General features: G+C 59.7%; 1 pseudogene; it reads left to right on the top strand.

Moving 5' to 3' along the window:
- Window positions 1-299: 299 nt before the first annotated feature.
- On the top strand, window positions 300-12,898 carry LOC139604562 (Fc receptor-like protein 3; annotated as a pseudogene).
- The last annotated feature ends 1,699 nt before the right edge of the window (window positions 12,899-14,597 follow it).

Here is a 14,597-nt window from a genome sequence, read left to right as displayed (position 1 = left end):
AATCTTTGGGACCCCCATTCCCCTGGGACCCCATCCCTGGGCACCCCATTCCCCTGAACACCCATCCCTGGCTCCCAACACAGCCTTAGACTGAGATTCTGGCAACACCATGTCCCCACCATGTCCCACCCTGCCTCCCATGTCCCACAGCGTCTCCACCCTGCCCCCACCAAGGGCCACCTACACGTGGGGACAGACGTGACCTCGCTTCCTTCCCCTTCATCCCAAGAGCCGCCAGCCAGGGGAGCGGTGGCCACAGCAGCGAGTGACAGCCAGTGCACATGGCTGGGGACACCGGGATGGCCGGGAAGGTGGCGCTGCTCCTGTGGGGTGAGTGCCCCAGGCACGGGCCTGACACCCCGGGGATGGGGAGGGAAGGGGGCATAGGGGGGCTGTGGGGTCCCCTGAGGTCCCCAATGCCAGCAGAGCCAGAGCAGGGCATGGAGCCCAGTGTGACCAGAGTTGTGGGGTGGCTTTAGGGACAGCAACAGGGGAACTGGATGTGGGGACAGGAACAGGGGGATAGAGATGTGGGAACAAGGATGTGGCAGAAGTAGCCTTGGGGCTTGGGTAGCTGTGGGGACAGGGACAGGGGAACAGGGATGCAGGGACAGGGACAAGGGCCATGTTGCATGGGGATGGGCCGGGAGAACAGGTGCCATTGGAATGGGATGATGGGCACAGGGCCATGGATTATGGCTGTGGGGACAGGTGCTGTAGGGCTGGTGGAGGTGACGTGTGCAAACATGGGGTGTCCACATTGTCCCCATGACCCTCACCCAGCCCTGTCCCTTCTCCCTTCCAGTCCAGACCCTCGGCCTCGCTGGTGAGTCCTCAGGGGATGCCATGGCCCCACCCCACTGTCCCCAGCCCCACGCTGGCCCTGCCAGGCTGGTGTCCCCTGTCACCACAGGTGCCCAGACCACCCAGCTCCTGGTGGAGCCCCCCTGGAGGCCGGCGGTGCTGTGGGACCGGGTGACACTGACCTGCCAGGGCTCGGGGACCGCCAGTGCCACCACCTGGTACAAGGATGGGCAGCGCTGGGGGCAGGAGGGACCTGAACACCTCACTGTCACCGAGAGTGGCACCTACACGTGTGACAGACCTGGCATCAGTCTCAGTCCCCCTGTGACTGTCTCAGACAGTGAGGGGGGTTTGGCTGTCCCCAGCCTGGCACCCAGCGGACCCCGAGGGCTCTCAGTGAGCTCCACTCCATAGTTCACCTCCTGGTGTAACCAGAGCCTGTGCCCTGCTATGGGGACATCCCAGAGTATCCTAGTGTCAGGGAAACCATGTGGGAACTGGGGACCCCTGGTGCACTGGGTGTAACCCAGGATAGGGTCCTGGTGCCATCAGGTGTGACAGGACCCCTCTGTCCCCCAGGCCCGCTGGTGCTGCAGGTGCCGGCACAGGCGCTGCTGGAGGGGACACGGTGACACTGCACTGCCAGGGCTGGTGGAACTGCACGGTCACCTCGGTGTCCTTCTACCATGAGGAGAAGCGTCCAGGGGGGCTCCGTGATGGCACCGAGCTGTCCCTGTCCCCTCTGCAGCTGCACCTCAGCAGTCACTACAGCTGCAGGGTTTGGTGAAATCCTGGTGGTCAGGGAGGTCATGAAATTCGGCCCCGGTGACAGTGACAGGGCACGGTGAGCACCCCACAGCTGCCACCCTGACACCCCCACAGCCCCTCGCCAGGGATTCAGGCTCACAAATCCCCCTCCCCTCTCCTTCCCAGAGCTCTTCTTGTTGCCGGTGCTGGAGGGTCCCCCCAAGCACTCTGAGGGGTCCCCCCGACTCTCAGCTGCCTCAGCACCCCCAGCCCCCTGCAGCCCCGAGCCCCCTCCTGCACGTGTTCTACCGGGACGGGCAGGTGGTGGGGGGCCTGCAGGGGTCCCTGCAGCTGCTGGTGCCCGCCGTGAGGGTCTCCCACTCGGGGAATTACAGCTGCCAGCTGCACTCCGAGGGGGGTGCTGTGCAAAAGAGCAGCGCCCGGCTCCGTGTCACGGTGCGCAGTGAGTGCGGGGATGGGCACGGGGAGCCCCCACAGCCTCCTCAGCTCTCCCAGGCCTTCAGGGGATGCCCAGTCATTCCAGACACCTGCCCTGTGGCCCCAACCTTTCCCGGATCCTACCCTTGCTCCCATGCTCCCTTCTCATGTCCCTCTCAGGGTCCCCCACCCCTAGAGGGATGCCCCCATCCTACCCCTACACATTTTCCATGTCCTGCCATCCCTGCCCCGGGTCTGTCCCCACGCCCCCCCATTCCTGGCTTGTGTCTCCCCATCCCTCTCTGAGCCCCCTCACACCTCCCAGCATCCCCCCCATCTCACTCTGAGGTCACCACACATTCCCCAGGTCACATCATTCCCTCCCTGAGTCCCCATACCCACCCTGGTGTCATCCCCCCACTCCTCCAGGTGTCCCTTAGGGTTCTTTTCCAAGCCCCACCAATCTCTGCGCCCCCTCTCCCTCACTGGCGTCTCCCTGCCCTTCCCCTACCACCCCCCTGGGTCCCTCACTGTCACTTGCTGTCCTCCCCTCACGCAGGGGTCCTGCTTCCGGGGTGTCCCTGTCAGCACAGCCCCCCGGAGGACAGATGGCACTCAGGGACAGCCTGGTTCTGAGCTGCATGGTGGCCGTGGGGACAGGTCCCCTGTCCTGTTCCTGGCACCAGGAGGGCTCGGGGGCACCACCAGGCACCGGCTGCTGCCTGGAGCTGAGCCACATTGGGGACAATGACAGCGGCCAGTACCGGTGCCGGGTCAGTGACGGGGACAGCGTGGCCGAGAGTGACCCCATGAATGTCACTGTCCTGGATGAGCGGGACCCTCGGGCTGGGAGTGACCCCACCTATGGCACGGCACTCGCATCCCACTTCACCAGGTGCCAGCCCTATCTTTGTCCCCACAGTGCCCGTGGCCAATGCCACCATCACCCCTGGTCCCCTGTCACACCAGGTGCGTGCAGGTGACCCTGTGACCCTGCACTGCTCAGTGCAGGTGGGATCAGCCCCTGTCACCTTCACCTGGCTGCAGAACAGGCTGGAGGTGCCCCAGGGTCCCCTCCTGGAGCTTGGAGACATCAATGTGGGACATTCAGGCACCTACAAGTGCGTGGCCACCAACCAGCTGGGACAGGACGGGCACCGCGTGTTCCAGGCACTCAGCCCTGAGCTGGCCCTGGAGGTGACACCACGGGGACACTGCAACAAAGGTGGGGTCCCACAGGGTCACCAGGGAGTGCAGGACCCCTGGGGTCATGGGTGACTCTGATGTGTCCCCCTCTGTTTCTTGCAGTGGCCGCAGGGGTCAGTGGGGCCCTTTTGTTCCTGCTCCTGCTCGTGGGTGTCATTGTGGCCTGGCAGTGGTGGCACCGTGTGGGTGGGTGACAATGGGGGCACAGGTGTCCCAGGGAGCTGTAGAGGCCCCCAGTGTTGGACATTAATTGGGCAGCACCCACAGCCCCAAAATTGGGGCATTGTCTGGGGGTCCTTTAGGGTTTGGGGAGGTGCTGGAGGGTCCTGCAGGGATGCTGGGGGTTCTCTCAGAGGCCCTTGGGGCAGTTAGGAGGTCTCTGTCCTGCTGGGCTTTGGGTTCTTGAGGCTGAGTTGGCTGGGGACACTGGGGAGGTTCCTGAATTCTGGGAGGCTTCAGGGATGCTTGAGGGTTCTGTTGTAAATTGAGCGTCCCGTGGGGGGTCAGGAATCCTGGGAGGGTTCAGGGCCCTGTGATCCCCCACTCACATCTCCCCTCTTTCCTCTGCAGCTGCCAGGAAGCACCAGGTAAGGTTGGTGAAGGGCTCCTGACATGAGTCCCCTTTTACCCCCACCTCACAGCTCTCCATTCTCTCCCCCACATCCCCTTTATTCCCTCAGGGCGCCCCTGGATCCCCCGGCTCCCCCAGAGGAGGGGGAGGTGCTGTACACCCACGTCGTGGTCACCAAGAAGGCAGGGGGTGAGTACAGGGGGGACACACGCAGAGGGACACGTCACCCACCAGTGTCACCCCACCCAGATCCCACAGCCCGTGTCTCTCGCAGCGTCCCCCCGTGCCACCACCCTCCAGCATCCCCAGGTGACCAACGCGGAGCTGCGGGGACCCCAGGGGCGACCGCGGGAACCCGGTGACATCTACGGGAATGTGCTGTGACACTGGGGGGAACTGGGGGCACTGGGGGTCCCCACCCATGGGCACCCACTCATGTCTGTGCTGCCACTAAAAACTGCCCCACTTGCTCCCCGTGGGGGCACAAAGATCCCAAAAGAGCTAAAAGATGAACAATTTGCTGAAACAGCAACGAGAGAGAATAAAACAAACAGCAACAAGGTTCAGAGTCCAAAGGATCACAGAAGGAGCAATTTCCAGGGAAAGCCCCCAATAAGGAACAAACCCCAGACATTTCCCACAGCACGTTTCCTCCACCACAGGAATCTTGCAGAGCCCTGGACCATCCTTGCTCTGATGGCCAAAGTGGCGTTCAGGAGGCTCTGGATTCTCTTGTACCCTGTCCCCAATCCTCCTCTGCCCTGTTCCCTCCACGAGGATGTCAGAAAGGCCCTGTGGGGGTTCCAGAGTCTCCCTCTTTTCCAGGGCAGTCGGGATAAGGCCATGGCACAGGGTGGGTGTCAGAGACAGGAAAAGTTTGATGTCTGGAGGTATTTTGGAACAGCTCCATGTGGCAGGGGTGGGTCAGGCCTTGCTTTTGGTGAGACAGGGCCCCGTCTGTCCATCAGTCTGTCAGCCTTGGCACATTGGGGACAGTGTGACACTCTGCCAAAGCCAGCTCCTCAGGGGCCGGGTGAAAGGAAGTGCCAGCTATGGAGAGGGCCCTTGCTGGCCCAACTGGCTTAAAAGGCAGAGCATGAGGTGGCCAAGTCCCTGACCGTTTCTGCTCTTGGGTTGCCTTTCCCATCCAGGCTGGAATCCTGGCTGGAGTTGGCAACTCGTTTAAATGAGAAATATCTGCCAAGGTAAATGGGAGCGTTCCTGGAATGGAAGGAAGACCCATGTCTAAAAATCTTTTTAATTTCAAAACTGATGGGGCTTCCAGGCAAAAGTGTAGGAAAAGGAATACCAGCTCTTTACTGGGAAATTTATAAAGCAGGACAGAAGAAACAACACAAACCCAGAACTTCCGCTCCCGCTCAGCGCTGTTGGTTTTTGTGGCAGTTATAACCGCGGCCAGCAGGGGGCGCTGCAGGGAGCACTCCCGGCCAGCAGGGGGCGCCCCGCTCCAGCTCCATCCCCTCAGGGGCCATGGCGGCCTCGGGCGGGACGCAGGAGGGGAAATCGCTCCTTTTGCAAACTTGCAGATTGTTGTTGTCTTTGCAGTAGTTCTTGGGTCTCTCATTCCCTTACCAAGAGGAACACATGATCACCTTTTGGACTGGTTGCCTCAGAGCGGCCCCTGCAGGGGGGGGTTTCCAGCTAGCCCCACTCTGAAAAACCATCAAAAGCCCTCCATGTTGTCATCTTATTGCAAAGGTTCCCATACTTTCTTCGTGATTTCTTATGGGGAGCTCCTAGCAGTACTGAATCTTTCATCTTCACAGCAGAGCTAAAAACACCAACTCTCTTTACCCAGCTAACTCACTCTTTTGTAGCACTCGTGTTCTCATTAGACAGAGCTGTGGCCTGTTAAGGGCAGGCTTGTTCTTAATCTTTGGTGATTAGTACAGCTGCAACTCTTCAGGTGTGAGGCTACTTTCTGCAGTATCTTTATTTTCTTACATTCTATCCTTCCACACTCTCAGAGCCACTGCTTGGGCTCTCTTTGTGTTTTGTGCTTCTTCAGATCCTGCAGGGGAGGATCAAGAATGGAGAAGTCTGGAGTCCCCCAGAGCTGCCATGCCCCAGGACAGGACACCCATGTCCAGCCCATGTCCCCCCTGGGACAGGATTCCCCCCAGCACAGGACAGGAGCCCCCTGGATGTGCCCCCCAGGAGAGAACCCACCCCCGTGTGAGAAAGGTGTCAAACGGCCTCTTCCTTCTGCAGGAGAGAGAAAGTAAATGTGGTTTGGGGGTGGGGGGTAAAAGCTGGACCTCCCCATCCCCCACAGCCTCCCCAGCCCTCCCTGCAGACCCCTCACCCCTGCTTCCCCCACCCTGGGCTTTCCCAGCCCATTCCCTGCTCAGGTGTCCCCTAGGATCATCAAGGCATGAACTGAGGTCTTGTGAAATTGAGGGATAAAATGATGGAAATGGAAATAAAGAGAGGAAAAGTCACTGGGAGCTGTGGGGGCACAGACCCAGAGCCCCTCGAAATCTGTGTGGGGTGATCCCCAGGCTGCTGGCACCTTGTGGGGCCTGTCGTGGCTCTGGGTCACCAAAAAATCTGAAGCACCCAGGGAAGGAGCTGCAACCCATGGGCTCACCCAGCCACTGCCCATCCCTGGCACCCTCATTCCCCTTGAAATCAAATCATGGGAGCACCATTCCTTATGTCCCACCTTGCCTGGGACCCCCATCCCAGTAATGCCATTCCCCAGGACCTCCATGGCCCAGGACCCCATTCCCAAGGAACCCTCTCCAATTCATTCCATCCCCTGAAACCCTCCTTCCCCCAGGATCTTGATTCTCCCAGGACCCCATTCCCACAGGGACCCCCATTCCCCCAGCGTCCCCATCCCATGGCCCCAAATCCCTGGAGCCCACTTTCCCCTGGGACTCCCATCCCTGAGTCCCCTCCCATCCCTGGGACCCCCCATTCCCTTGGACACCCATACCTGGGTCCCCAAACCCACCAAATCCCCCACTCGTGGGAACCCCATGTCCCGCTGTGTCCCACCCAGCCTTGTCCCCATCCCGTTCCCAACCTGCCCACAGTCTGTCCCCACAGACACATCCCCATGATCCTGTGCTTGTGGCCACCCTGTCCCCACCAGGAGCCACCAACACATGAGGACAAGACCTGACCTTGCTTCATTCCCCTTCATCCAAAGAGCCATCACCCAGGGGAAAGCCACCCCCGGCAGTGAGTGACAGCCAGTGCACATGGCTGGGGACACCGGGATGGCCGGGAAGGTGGCGCTGCTCCTGTGGGGTGAGTGTCCCGGGCATGGGCCTGACACCCCAGGGATAGGGAGGGGAGGGGGCACAGGGGGGCTGTGGGGTCCCCAGAGGTCCCTAAGGCCATCAGAACCAGCGCATGAGGTGACTGGGGTCGTGGGGTGGCTTTGGGGACAGGGGAAGGGAGACAGGAATGTGGGGACAATAACAGGGGGTCAGGGATTCGGGGAGGCAACATGGGGCAGGTGGGGGTGACCTGTGCCAGCACGGGGTAGCTGTGACATCCCCAGTTCAGGGGTGCCCACAGTGTCCCCATGTCCTGCCTGAGCAAGGGGTGGCCGCAGTGTCCCTGTCCCCAAGGGGTCCATGTCACACAAGGACACTTTGGGCACATCCCCCACACCCCATGCCCCTGTGCCTCTGTCCCCATGGTGTCACCCCCACCCAGCCCTGTCCCTTCTCCCTTCCAGCCCAGCCCCTCGGCCTCGCTGGTGAGTCCTCAGGGGATGCCATGGCCCCACCCCGCTGTTCCCAGCCCCACACTGGCCCTGGCAGGCTGGTGTCCCCTGTCACCCACAGGTGCCCAGACCACCCAGCTCCTCGTGGTGCCCCCCTGGAGGCCGGTGGTGCTGTGGGACCGGGTGACACTGATCTGTCAGGGCTCGGGGACTGCTGGTGCCACCACCTGGTACAAGGACGGGCAGCGCTGGTGACAGCAGGGACGTGACCACCTCATTGTCACTGAAGGTGGCACCTACACGTGTGACAGACCTGGCACCGGGCACAGCCCTACGGTGACAGTCTCACATGATGAGGGGGGTTTGGATGTCCCCAGCCTGGCTCCTATGGGGACCCCAAGGGCTCTGGGTGGGCTCCGCTCCATGGGTCACCTCCTGGTGTGACCAGAGCCCGTCCCCTCCTATGGGGACAACCCAGACCATCCCTGTGCAAGGAGACTTCTCTCTCACAATGGGCGGCTCCTGGTGCCTCCTGGTGCCATCATGACCCTCCTGATGGCCCTGGTGTGACAGGACCCCTCTGTCCCCCAGACTGGCTGGTGCTGCAGGTGCCAGCACGGGCTCTGCTGGAGGGGGACACGGTGACACTGTGCTGCCGGAGCTGGCAGAACAAACCACTCACAGATGTGTACTTCTACCATGATGGGAAGAAACTGGAGGGGCTCCATGATGGGACTGAGGTCTCCCTGTCCCCCCTGCGGCTGCACCACAGTGGCCGCTACCTCTGCGGGGGCCGGGTGGTGTCACACTGGAGAGAGTCAGAGCAGGTGACAGTGACAGTGCACAGTGAGTGCAAGGATGGGGACAGGGAAGCCCGACATCCTCTGAGGGTTTCCCCAGCACTGCCTGAATCCTTCATCCCTCCCTTTACTCCTCCCTGGGTCACCCCAAATTTCCCAAGTCCCTCTTGGTTTCCCCCATGACTGCCCAGTTCCCCCTGCACATCCCTCATCCCTCTCTTTGTCCTCCCCAGCACTCCCTGGATTCCCCACCTCTTCCAAGGTCCCTGCTCCACCCTCTGCTCTCTGTGCCTTCCCTGGGTCCTCCCACCCATCTCTAAACCCCAAATCATTCCCTGAGGCTCCTCAGTCTCTCGTCTGGCTCCCCATCCCTGCCTGGGTCTCTCCCCCTTTCCATGGGGTCTTGCCATTGTCCCCAGGTCCCAACGTGCCTCCCAGGGTCCCCTGCTGCTCACTGGGATCTTCTCTGCTCCCCTCCAATCCCCCTCTTTCCCCTCCCGTGTTTCCTACCTCCCCTGGGTCCCCAATGCCTCCTGTGTCCCCCCATAGTGGTTCTGCTCTTGGGGGTGTCCCTGTCAGCACAGCCCCCCCCGTCCTTCTCCTGGCACAAGCAGGGCTCATGCGCACCTCTGGCCTCCTGCCCCCTGCCTGGAGCTGCACCATATTGAGGACAATGACAGCGGCCAGTACTGGTGCCAGGTCAGTGACGGGGACAGCGTGGCGAGAGTGACCCCATGAATGTCACTGTCCTGGGTGAGCAGGACCTTTGGGCTGGAGATGACCCAAACCACGGCACCCCCATCCCACCTTTCTTTGTGCCAGCCCTGTCTCTGTCCCCACAGTTCCCATGGCCAATGCCACCATCACCCGTGGTCCCCTGTCACACCAGGTGCATGCAGGTGACCCCGTGACCCTGCACTGCTCTGTGCAGGTGGGCTCAGCCCCTGTCACCTTCACCTGGCTGCACAATGGGCAGGAGGTGGCCCAGGGTCCCCTGCTGGAGCTCAGGGACATCGATGTGGGACATTCGGGCACCTACCAGTGCGTGGCCACCAACCAGCTGGGACAGGACGGGCACCGCGTGTTCCGGGCACTCAGCCCTGAGCTGGCCCTGGGAGTGACACCCTGGGTCACAGGTGGGGTCACACGGGGTCACCAGGGAGTGCAGGACCCCTGGACTTCCAGGTGACCGCAATGTGTCCCCTCTGTCCCCAGTAGTGGCTGTGAATGTAAGCAGGACCCTCCTGTTCCTGCTCCTGCTCCTGGCTGTCATCGGGGGCTGTCACTGGTGGCACCACCGGGGTGGGTGACAATGGGGGGGGATGTGGGTCCTAGAGTGAGGGGAAGCCCCAGAGTGGGGGCAGAGATTGGCAGCACCCAGGGCCCCTGAGCTGGGGGACACTGAGCCTGCAGTGACCTCGGCTGGGGATCCTGGGGGATGTGGGAGCAATTTGGAGGGTCTTGGTTGGGCTCCAGGGTCATCGCTGGGTGGGCTTTTTGGCACATTGGGGTGGCACTGGGAGCTCCTGAAGGATTTGGGGAGCTCCTGGATGTCTGTGCAGGGATGTTGGGGGATCTTTCTGGCATCCTGGGGGAGTTTTGGGGTGCTCCTCCCTGCTAGGCTTGGGGTTCTGGGGGCTCAGAGGGTTGCGGACACCGGGGGTGTTGGGGGCCCTGTGGTGGTGCAGAAGTTCCAGAGGGTTCATGGGCGCTCAGAGTGTCTGGGGAGAATCAGGGATCTGGTGGGAATCAGGGCTGCAGTGGGGATTTGGGGGACCCCTGGGTGGTTGGAGCTGCAAGGTCCCAGGAAGGTTCAGGGGTCCCGGTGTCGCCTCGGTCACCCCCTCCCCTTTCCCTTGCAGAACCCAGGAAGCTCCAGGACAGGTGAGTCGGGGCTTGGGCTGGGACTCCCCTTTTCCCTTCCCCAGACTACTGAGACCCTCCCTTATCCCCACAGGACCCCCCACTGGAGGAGAGGGCTGTGCTCAACACCCACATCATGGGCACCGAGTGGGCAGTGGGAGAATTCGGGGGGGACAGGGACACGTCACCCACGGGTGTCACCCCCCCCCCCACCCCGGTCCCCACAACCGGAGTCACTCTCACAGCCCCTACAGGTGTCCCCCAGCCCTGCCCCACCTCGGGATCCACAAGTGACCAACGCGGAGCTGTCGGGACCCCACAAGGGACAGTGGGACCCCTGTGACTACGAGAGCGTGCTGTGACACTGGGGGCACTGGGGGCACTGGGGGCACTGGGGGCACTGGGGGCACTCGGGTCCCTGCCCCAGGGCACTCCCTGTGTGTTCCCCCCCAGATCCTGTGCTCCCATACTCAGGGGTTGCCCACAAGTGGGGGGCTCCCATGTGGGGCTGCCCAGAGCTCCTCGTTCCAGTGCTCCCAGTGCTTCCAGGGGCTCCCCATTCCCTCCCCCAGTGCCAGGGGGCACAGCACCCCTGTCCCTCTTATTGGACCCAAAATGCAGCTTTGTGATTATACTGGGAGAAATGGTTTTTGTTTGTTCAGCTCTGCCTGACGAGCTCGGGATTGAGGAGGGTCCCGGTCAGGTTGTTGAGCAGATCCTTATGGGATTCGCAGGATTTTTGGGGCTCCCTCAGTCCATTGGGGACAGGAACAAAATGATCAATTGCTGCATTTCCGAACTGGTTCCCTCATCCCTGCCCCGCAGCGGGGAAGGAGCTGCCGCTCCCTGTTTGTCCCCTCTCGGGGTGACACCGACCAAGGGCTCGGGCAGCTGTGGCGGTGCCGCCCCGTTACCTCGGGCACCGATCCGGCAGCTGCCGAGCCCCTCGGGCCCACCCCAGCTCAGCCCATCCCCACCCGGTGCCCAAAGCCCGCACCCGGCGCTCCCCGAGCGGCGTCTGAGCCCCGGAGCTGCTGCGGAGCCCCGGCCGGGGGCACCGGGAGGGCGGAGGGGCCCGGGGACCCCGGGGAGGAGCCCCCGGCGCTGCGGGAGCGGAGTCCCGGCCTCGGGTCACTGTCGCCGGTCGTGGCTGCCATCGCACTGTGGGAGCCGGGACTGTCCCGGGCTGCGGGGACCGACGGTGTCGCTGTGTCCCGAGGGGGGATTTTGGGGTCTCACCCCGTCCTTTCCGGGACCCCCCGATCCCCCATCCCCCCGCGCCTCCGGGGCTGTTGGGGACGTTGCGGACAGCGCCGCTCGTGCCGGGGGCCGTTGGGGCCATCTCGCGACAGCCGCTGCCGCTGCCCATAGCCGGGCCTGGCGACAATCGCGACATCCGCATCCGCCAATGGCGACACGCGACAGCCGCCCCTGCCCGGGATCCGCCTCCCTCCATGCCGGGGACATCCCGGGGTCCCGGGTCCCCCAAAACCCTCCTGGGGACACCTCGGGCCCCCCTGACCCCCCCGGTCCCTCCCGGGCTCGGCGGAGGCTCCGCAGAAGCTTCGGGGCTCGGAGCCCGCCCGGGGAGCGCCGGGTGCGGGATCGGGCACCGAGGGGGCACCGGGAGGGGAACCGGGCAGGGCTGGGGAGGGGGGATCTGGGCACCGGAGGGATTTTGGGAAGATCTGGGGAGATTTTAGGGTGATTTGGGGGATATGGAGGGCATTTTGAGGTGCTTTGGGATTATTTTGGGGGCCATTTGGGGGATTAGGAGGGGTTTTGGGGTGATTTTAAGCGATTTTGGGGATGATTCAGAGGTGATTTTTGGGAAGTCTGGTGAGATTTGGGGTGATTTTGGGCAGATTTTGGAGAGTTTGGGGTGATTTGGGGGATTTAGAGGATATTTGGATATTTTGTGCAGAATTTGGAGGATGTTGGAATGATTTGGAGGATTTTGGAGGCTTTCGGGATGATTTGGGGGAATTTTGGGGCAATTTGGGTTGTAGGGATTTTGAGGAGTTTGGGGGTGATTTTGGGTTGATTTTGGTGGATTTTCAGGGGATTTTTATGGTATTTTGGAGGCGATTTTTACGGGATATTTTTGTGGGATTTTTGGAGAATTTGGGGGGGATTTTGGGGTCTCACCCCATCCTTTCCCACAGCCCGAGGGCCGCTCCAGCCCCATTGTGCTGCTCCATGATGTCACCAATGTCACCACCGCCCCCAGAGCGCTGCCCTCGCTCTGGGACAAACCCAAAAGTATCCGAGTCATCTCCAGGACCTGATCCAGGAGCTCATGTGAGGCTCCCAAAATCCAACATTTTCCCCCCAACATCTGCTATTTCCCCCCTCCTCCGCCAAAATCTGGGATTTTTTGCCCCAAAATTCGTGATTCTTTCACTGAAAATTCAGGATATTTTGCCCCAAAATTTAGGAATTTTTTGCCCAAAATTCAGGATTTTTTCATTGAAAAGTCAGGGGTTTTTTTTCCTCCAAAATTCAGGATATTAAAAAAAAAACCCGGATTTTTTTGGCTGAAAATCTGGTGGTTTTTCCCCCCCAAAATCTGGGATATTTTTCCCCTGTCAGTGATCTTGGCCCATGTCCCTCAGAATTACCAGGGATCGACCCCTGGCCTCGCTCATCATCGGCACCGATGAATTCCAGCGGATCCAGGAGGAGGCTCAGCCTCCGCGGCAGCTCGCGGATCGGCTGTGGATCCTCAAATCCCACCAGGACGCGGCTTTTGAGGGCATCTCCTGATTCCCTGAGCCCCAATTTCCCAATCCCAAATTTCCTGATCCCCCTTTTCCTGATCCAATATTTCCCAATCCCAAATTTCCTGATCCTCCTTTTCCTGATCCCAAATTTCCCAATCCCACTTTTCCTGATCCTGATTTTCCTGATCCCAAATTTCCCAATCCCACTTTTCCTGATCCTGATTTTCCCGATCCTGCTATTCCTGGTCCTGAATTTCCTGAGCCCGATTTTCCCTATCCCAAATTTCCCAATCTCGATCTTCCCAATCCCAAATTTTCTGATCCTGCTTTTCCCGACCCCACTTTCCCTGATCGCACTTTTCTGATCCCAACTTTCTCCCAGTCCCGATTTTCCCAATCCCACTTTTCCTGATCCTGATTTTACTGATCCAGGGAATGCCCCGGGATGTCCCTGGGAATGTCGCCAGGAATGGCTCTGGGAATGTCCCCGGGAATGCCTCGGGATGTCCCAGCAATGTCCCCAAAATGTCTGCGGGCTGTCCTGGGGATATCCCTGGGAATGACCCCCAGGAAGATGCCAGGAATGCCCTGGGCTGTCCCTGCGATGTCCCTGGGCTGTATTAACATTGTTTGTGATTCTCTTTATGGTACAGGAATCATTGAGAGAATTCAGCACTCATTCCTGAAGGAAGTCTCTAACAAAGTTCTTTTTCTGTTATTACCCTCTCTGTACAACTTTTCACTTCCCAGGTCTCAGCAATACAACCTTCTGCACTTTGGATCACACACCCCTCTGCCTGGACCTGCACTGGAAGGTGATGTGAAGGCGGATGGCCTCGCCATGACAGTCACTATACCACAAAAGTTAGGGCAGGCCAAACTTTCTCATGATTTCTACCATCAAAATGCCCGAGCACTGGGAAAACAATTCCATCTGACTTTGCCACAAGCACGGGATGTAGTGAATCCTTGCTTACAGTGTCAGCAGACTCTTTCTTTGCCACAAATGTTAGGTACAAACTCACAAGGGTTGAAACCTAATGACATCTGGCAAACAGATGTAACACACTTTTCGAGCTTTGGGACTTTTAAATATGTCCATGTTTCTCCTGATACCTTTTCTGGATTCATAGTAGCAACAGTACACAGGGTGAGAAATCCATGGGAATTTGATGGGAATTTCCCATGCCATGGGAATTTGATAGAAACTGGGGAGGGGAACTGAAGGATTCTAAATGCCTGGAATGCTTTCATTCCTTGGGAATATTGGAGGGGAACTGCAGGATTCAAAATTCCCAATGTCCAGAATGCCAGTATTCCATGGGAGTTCCATGGGGAATTTGGGAAGGGAGCTGAATCATTTGAAATTCCTGATGCCCAGAATGCAATTATTCCATAGTTTTGGTGGGAATTTGGGAGGAGAACTGGAGCATTCTAAATTCCCGACACCCAGAATACCCTTATTCCTTGGGAATTTGGGAGGGGAACTGAAGGATTCCAAATTCCCTATGCCCCAAATGCCATTATTTCATGGGAATTTAGGAAGGGAGCCGCAGGATTCAAAATTCCCAATGCCCAGAAGGCAATTATTACATAGTTTGGGGGGAATTTTGGATGGGAACTGGAGGATTTGAAATTCCCAATGCCTGGAATGCAGTTATTTCATGGGAATTTGGGAAGGGAACTGGACGATTCTCAATTTCCGATGCTCGGAATGCAATTATTCCATGGGAATTTGGGAA

Source organism: Agelaius tricolor, unplaced genomic scaffold (genome assembly GCF_023055355.1).
Source record: "Agelaius tricolor isolate 1412-34295 unplaced genomic scaffold, bAgeTri1.0.p SCAF_52, whole genome shotgun sequence".
Lineage (NCBI taxonomy): Eukaryota > Metazoa > Chordata > Aves > Passeriformes > Icteridae > Agelaius > Agelaius tricolor.
Note: the sequence above shows the minus strand (reverse complement) of the source record. Positions and strands in the feature narration are given on the sequence as shown.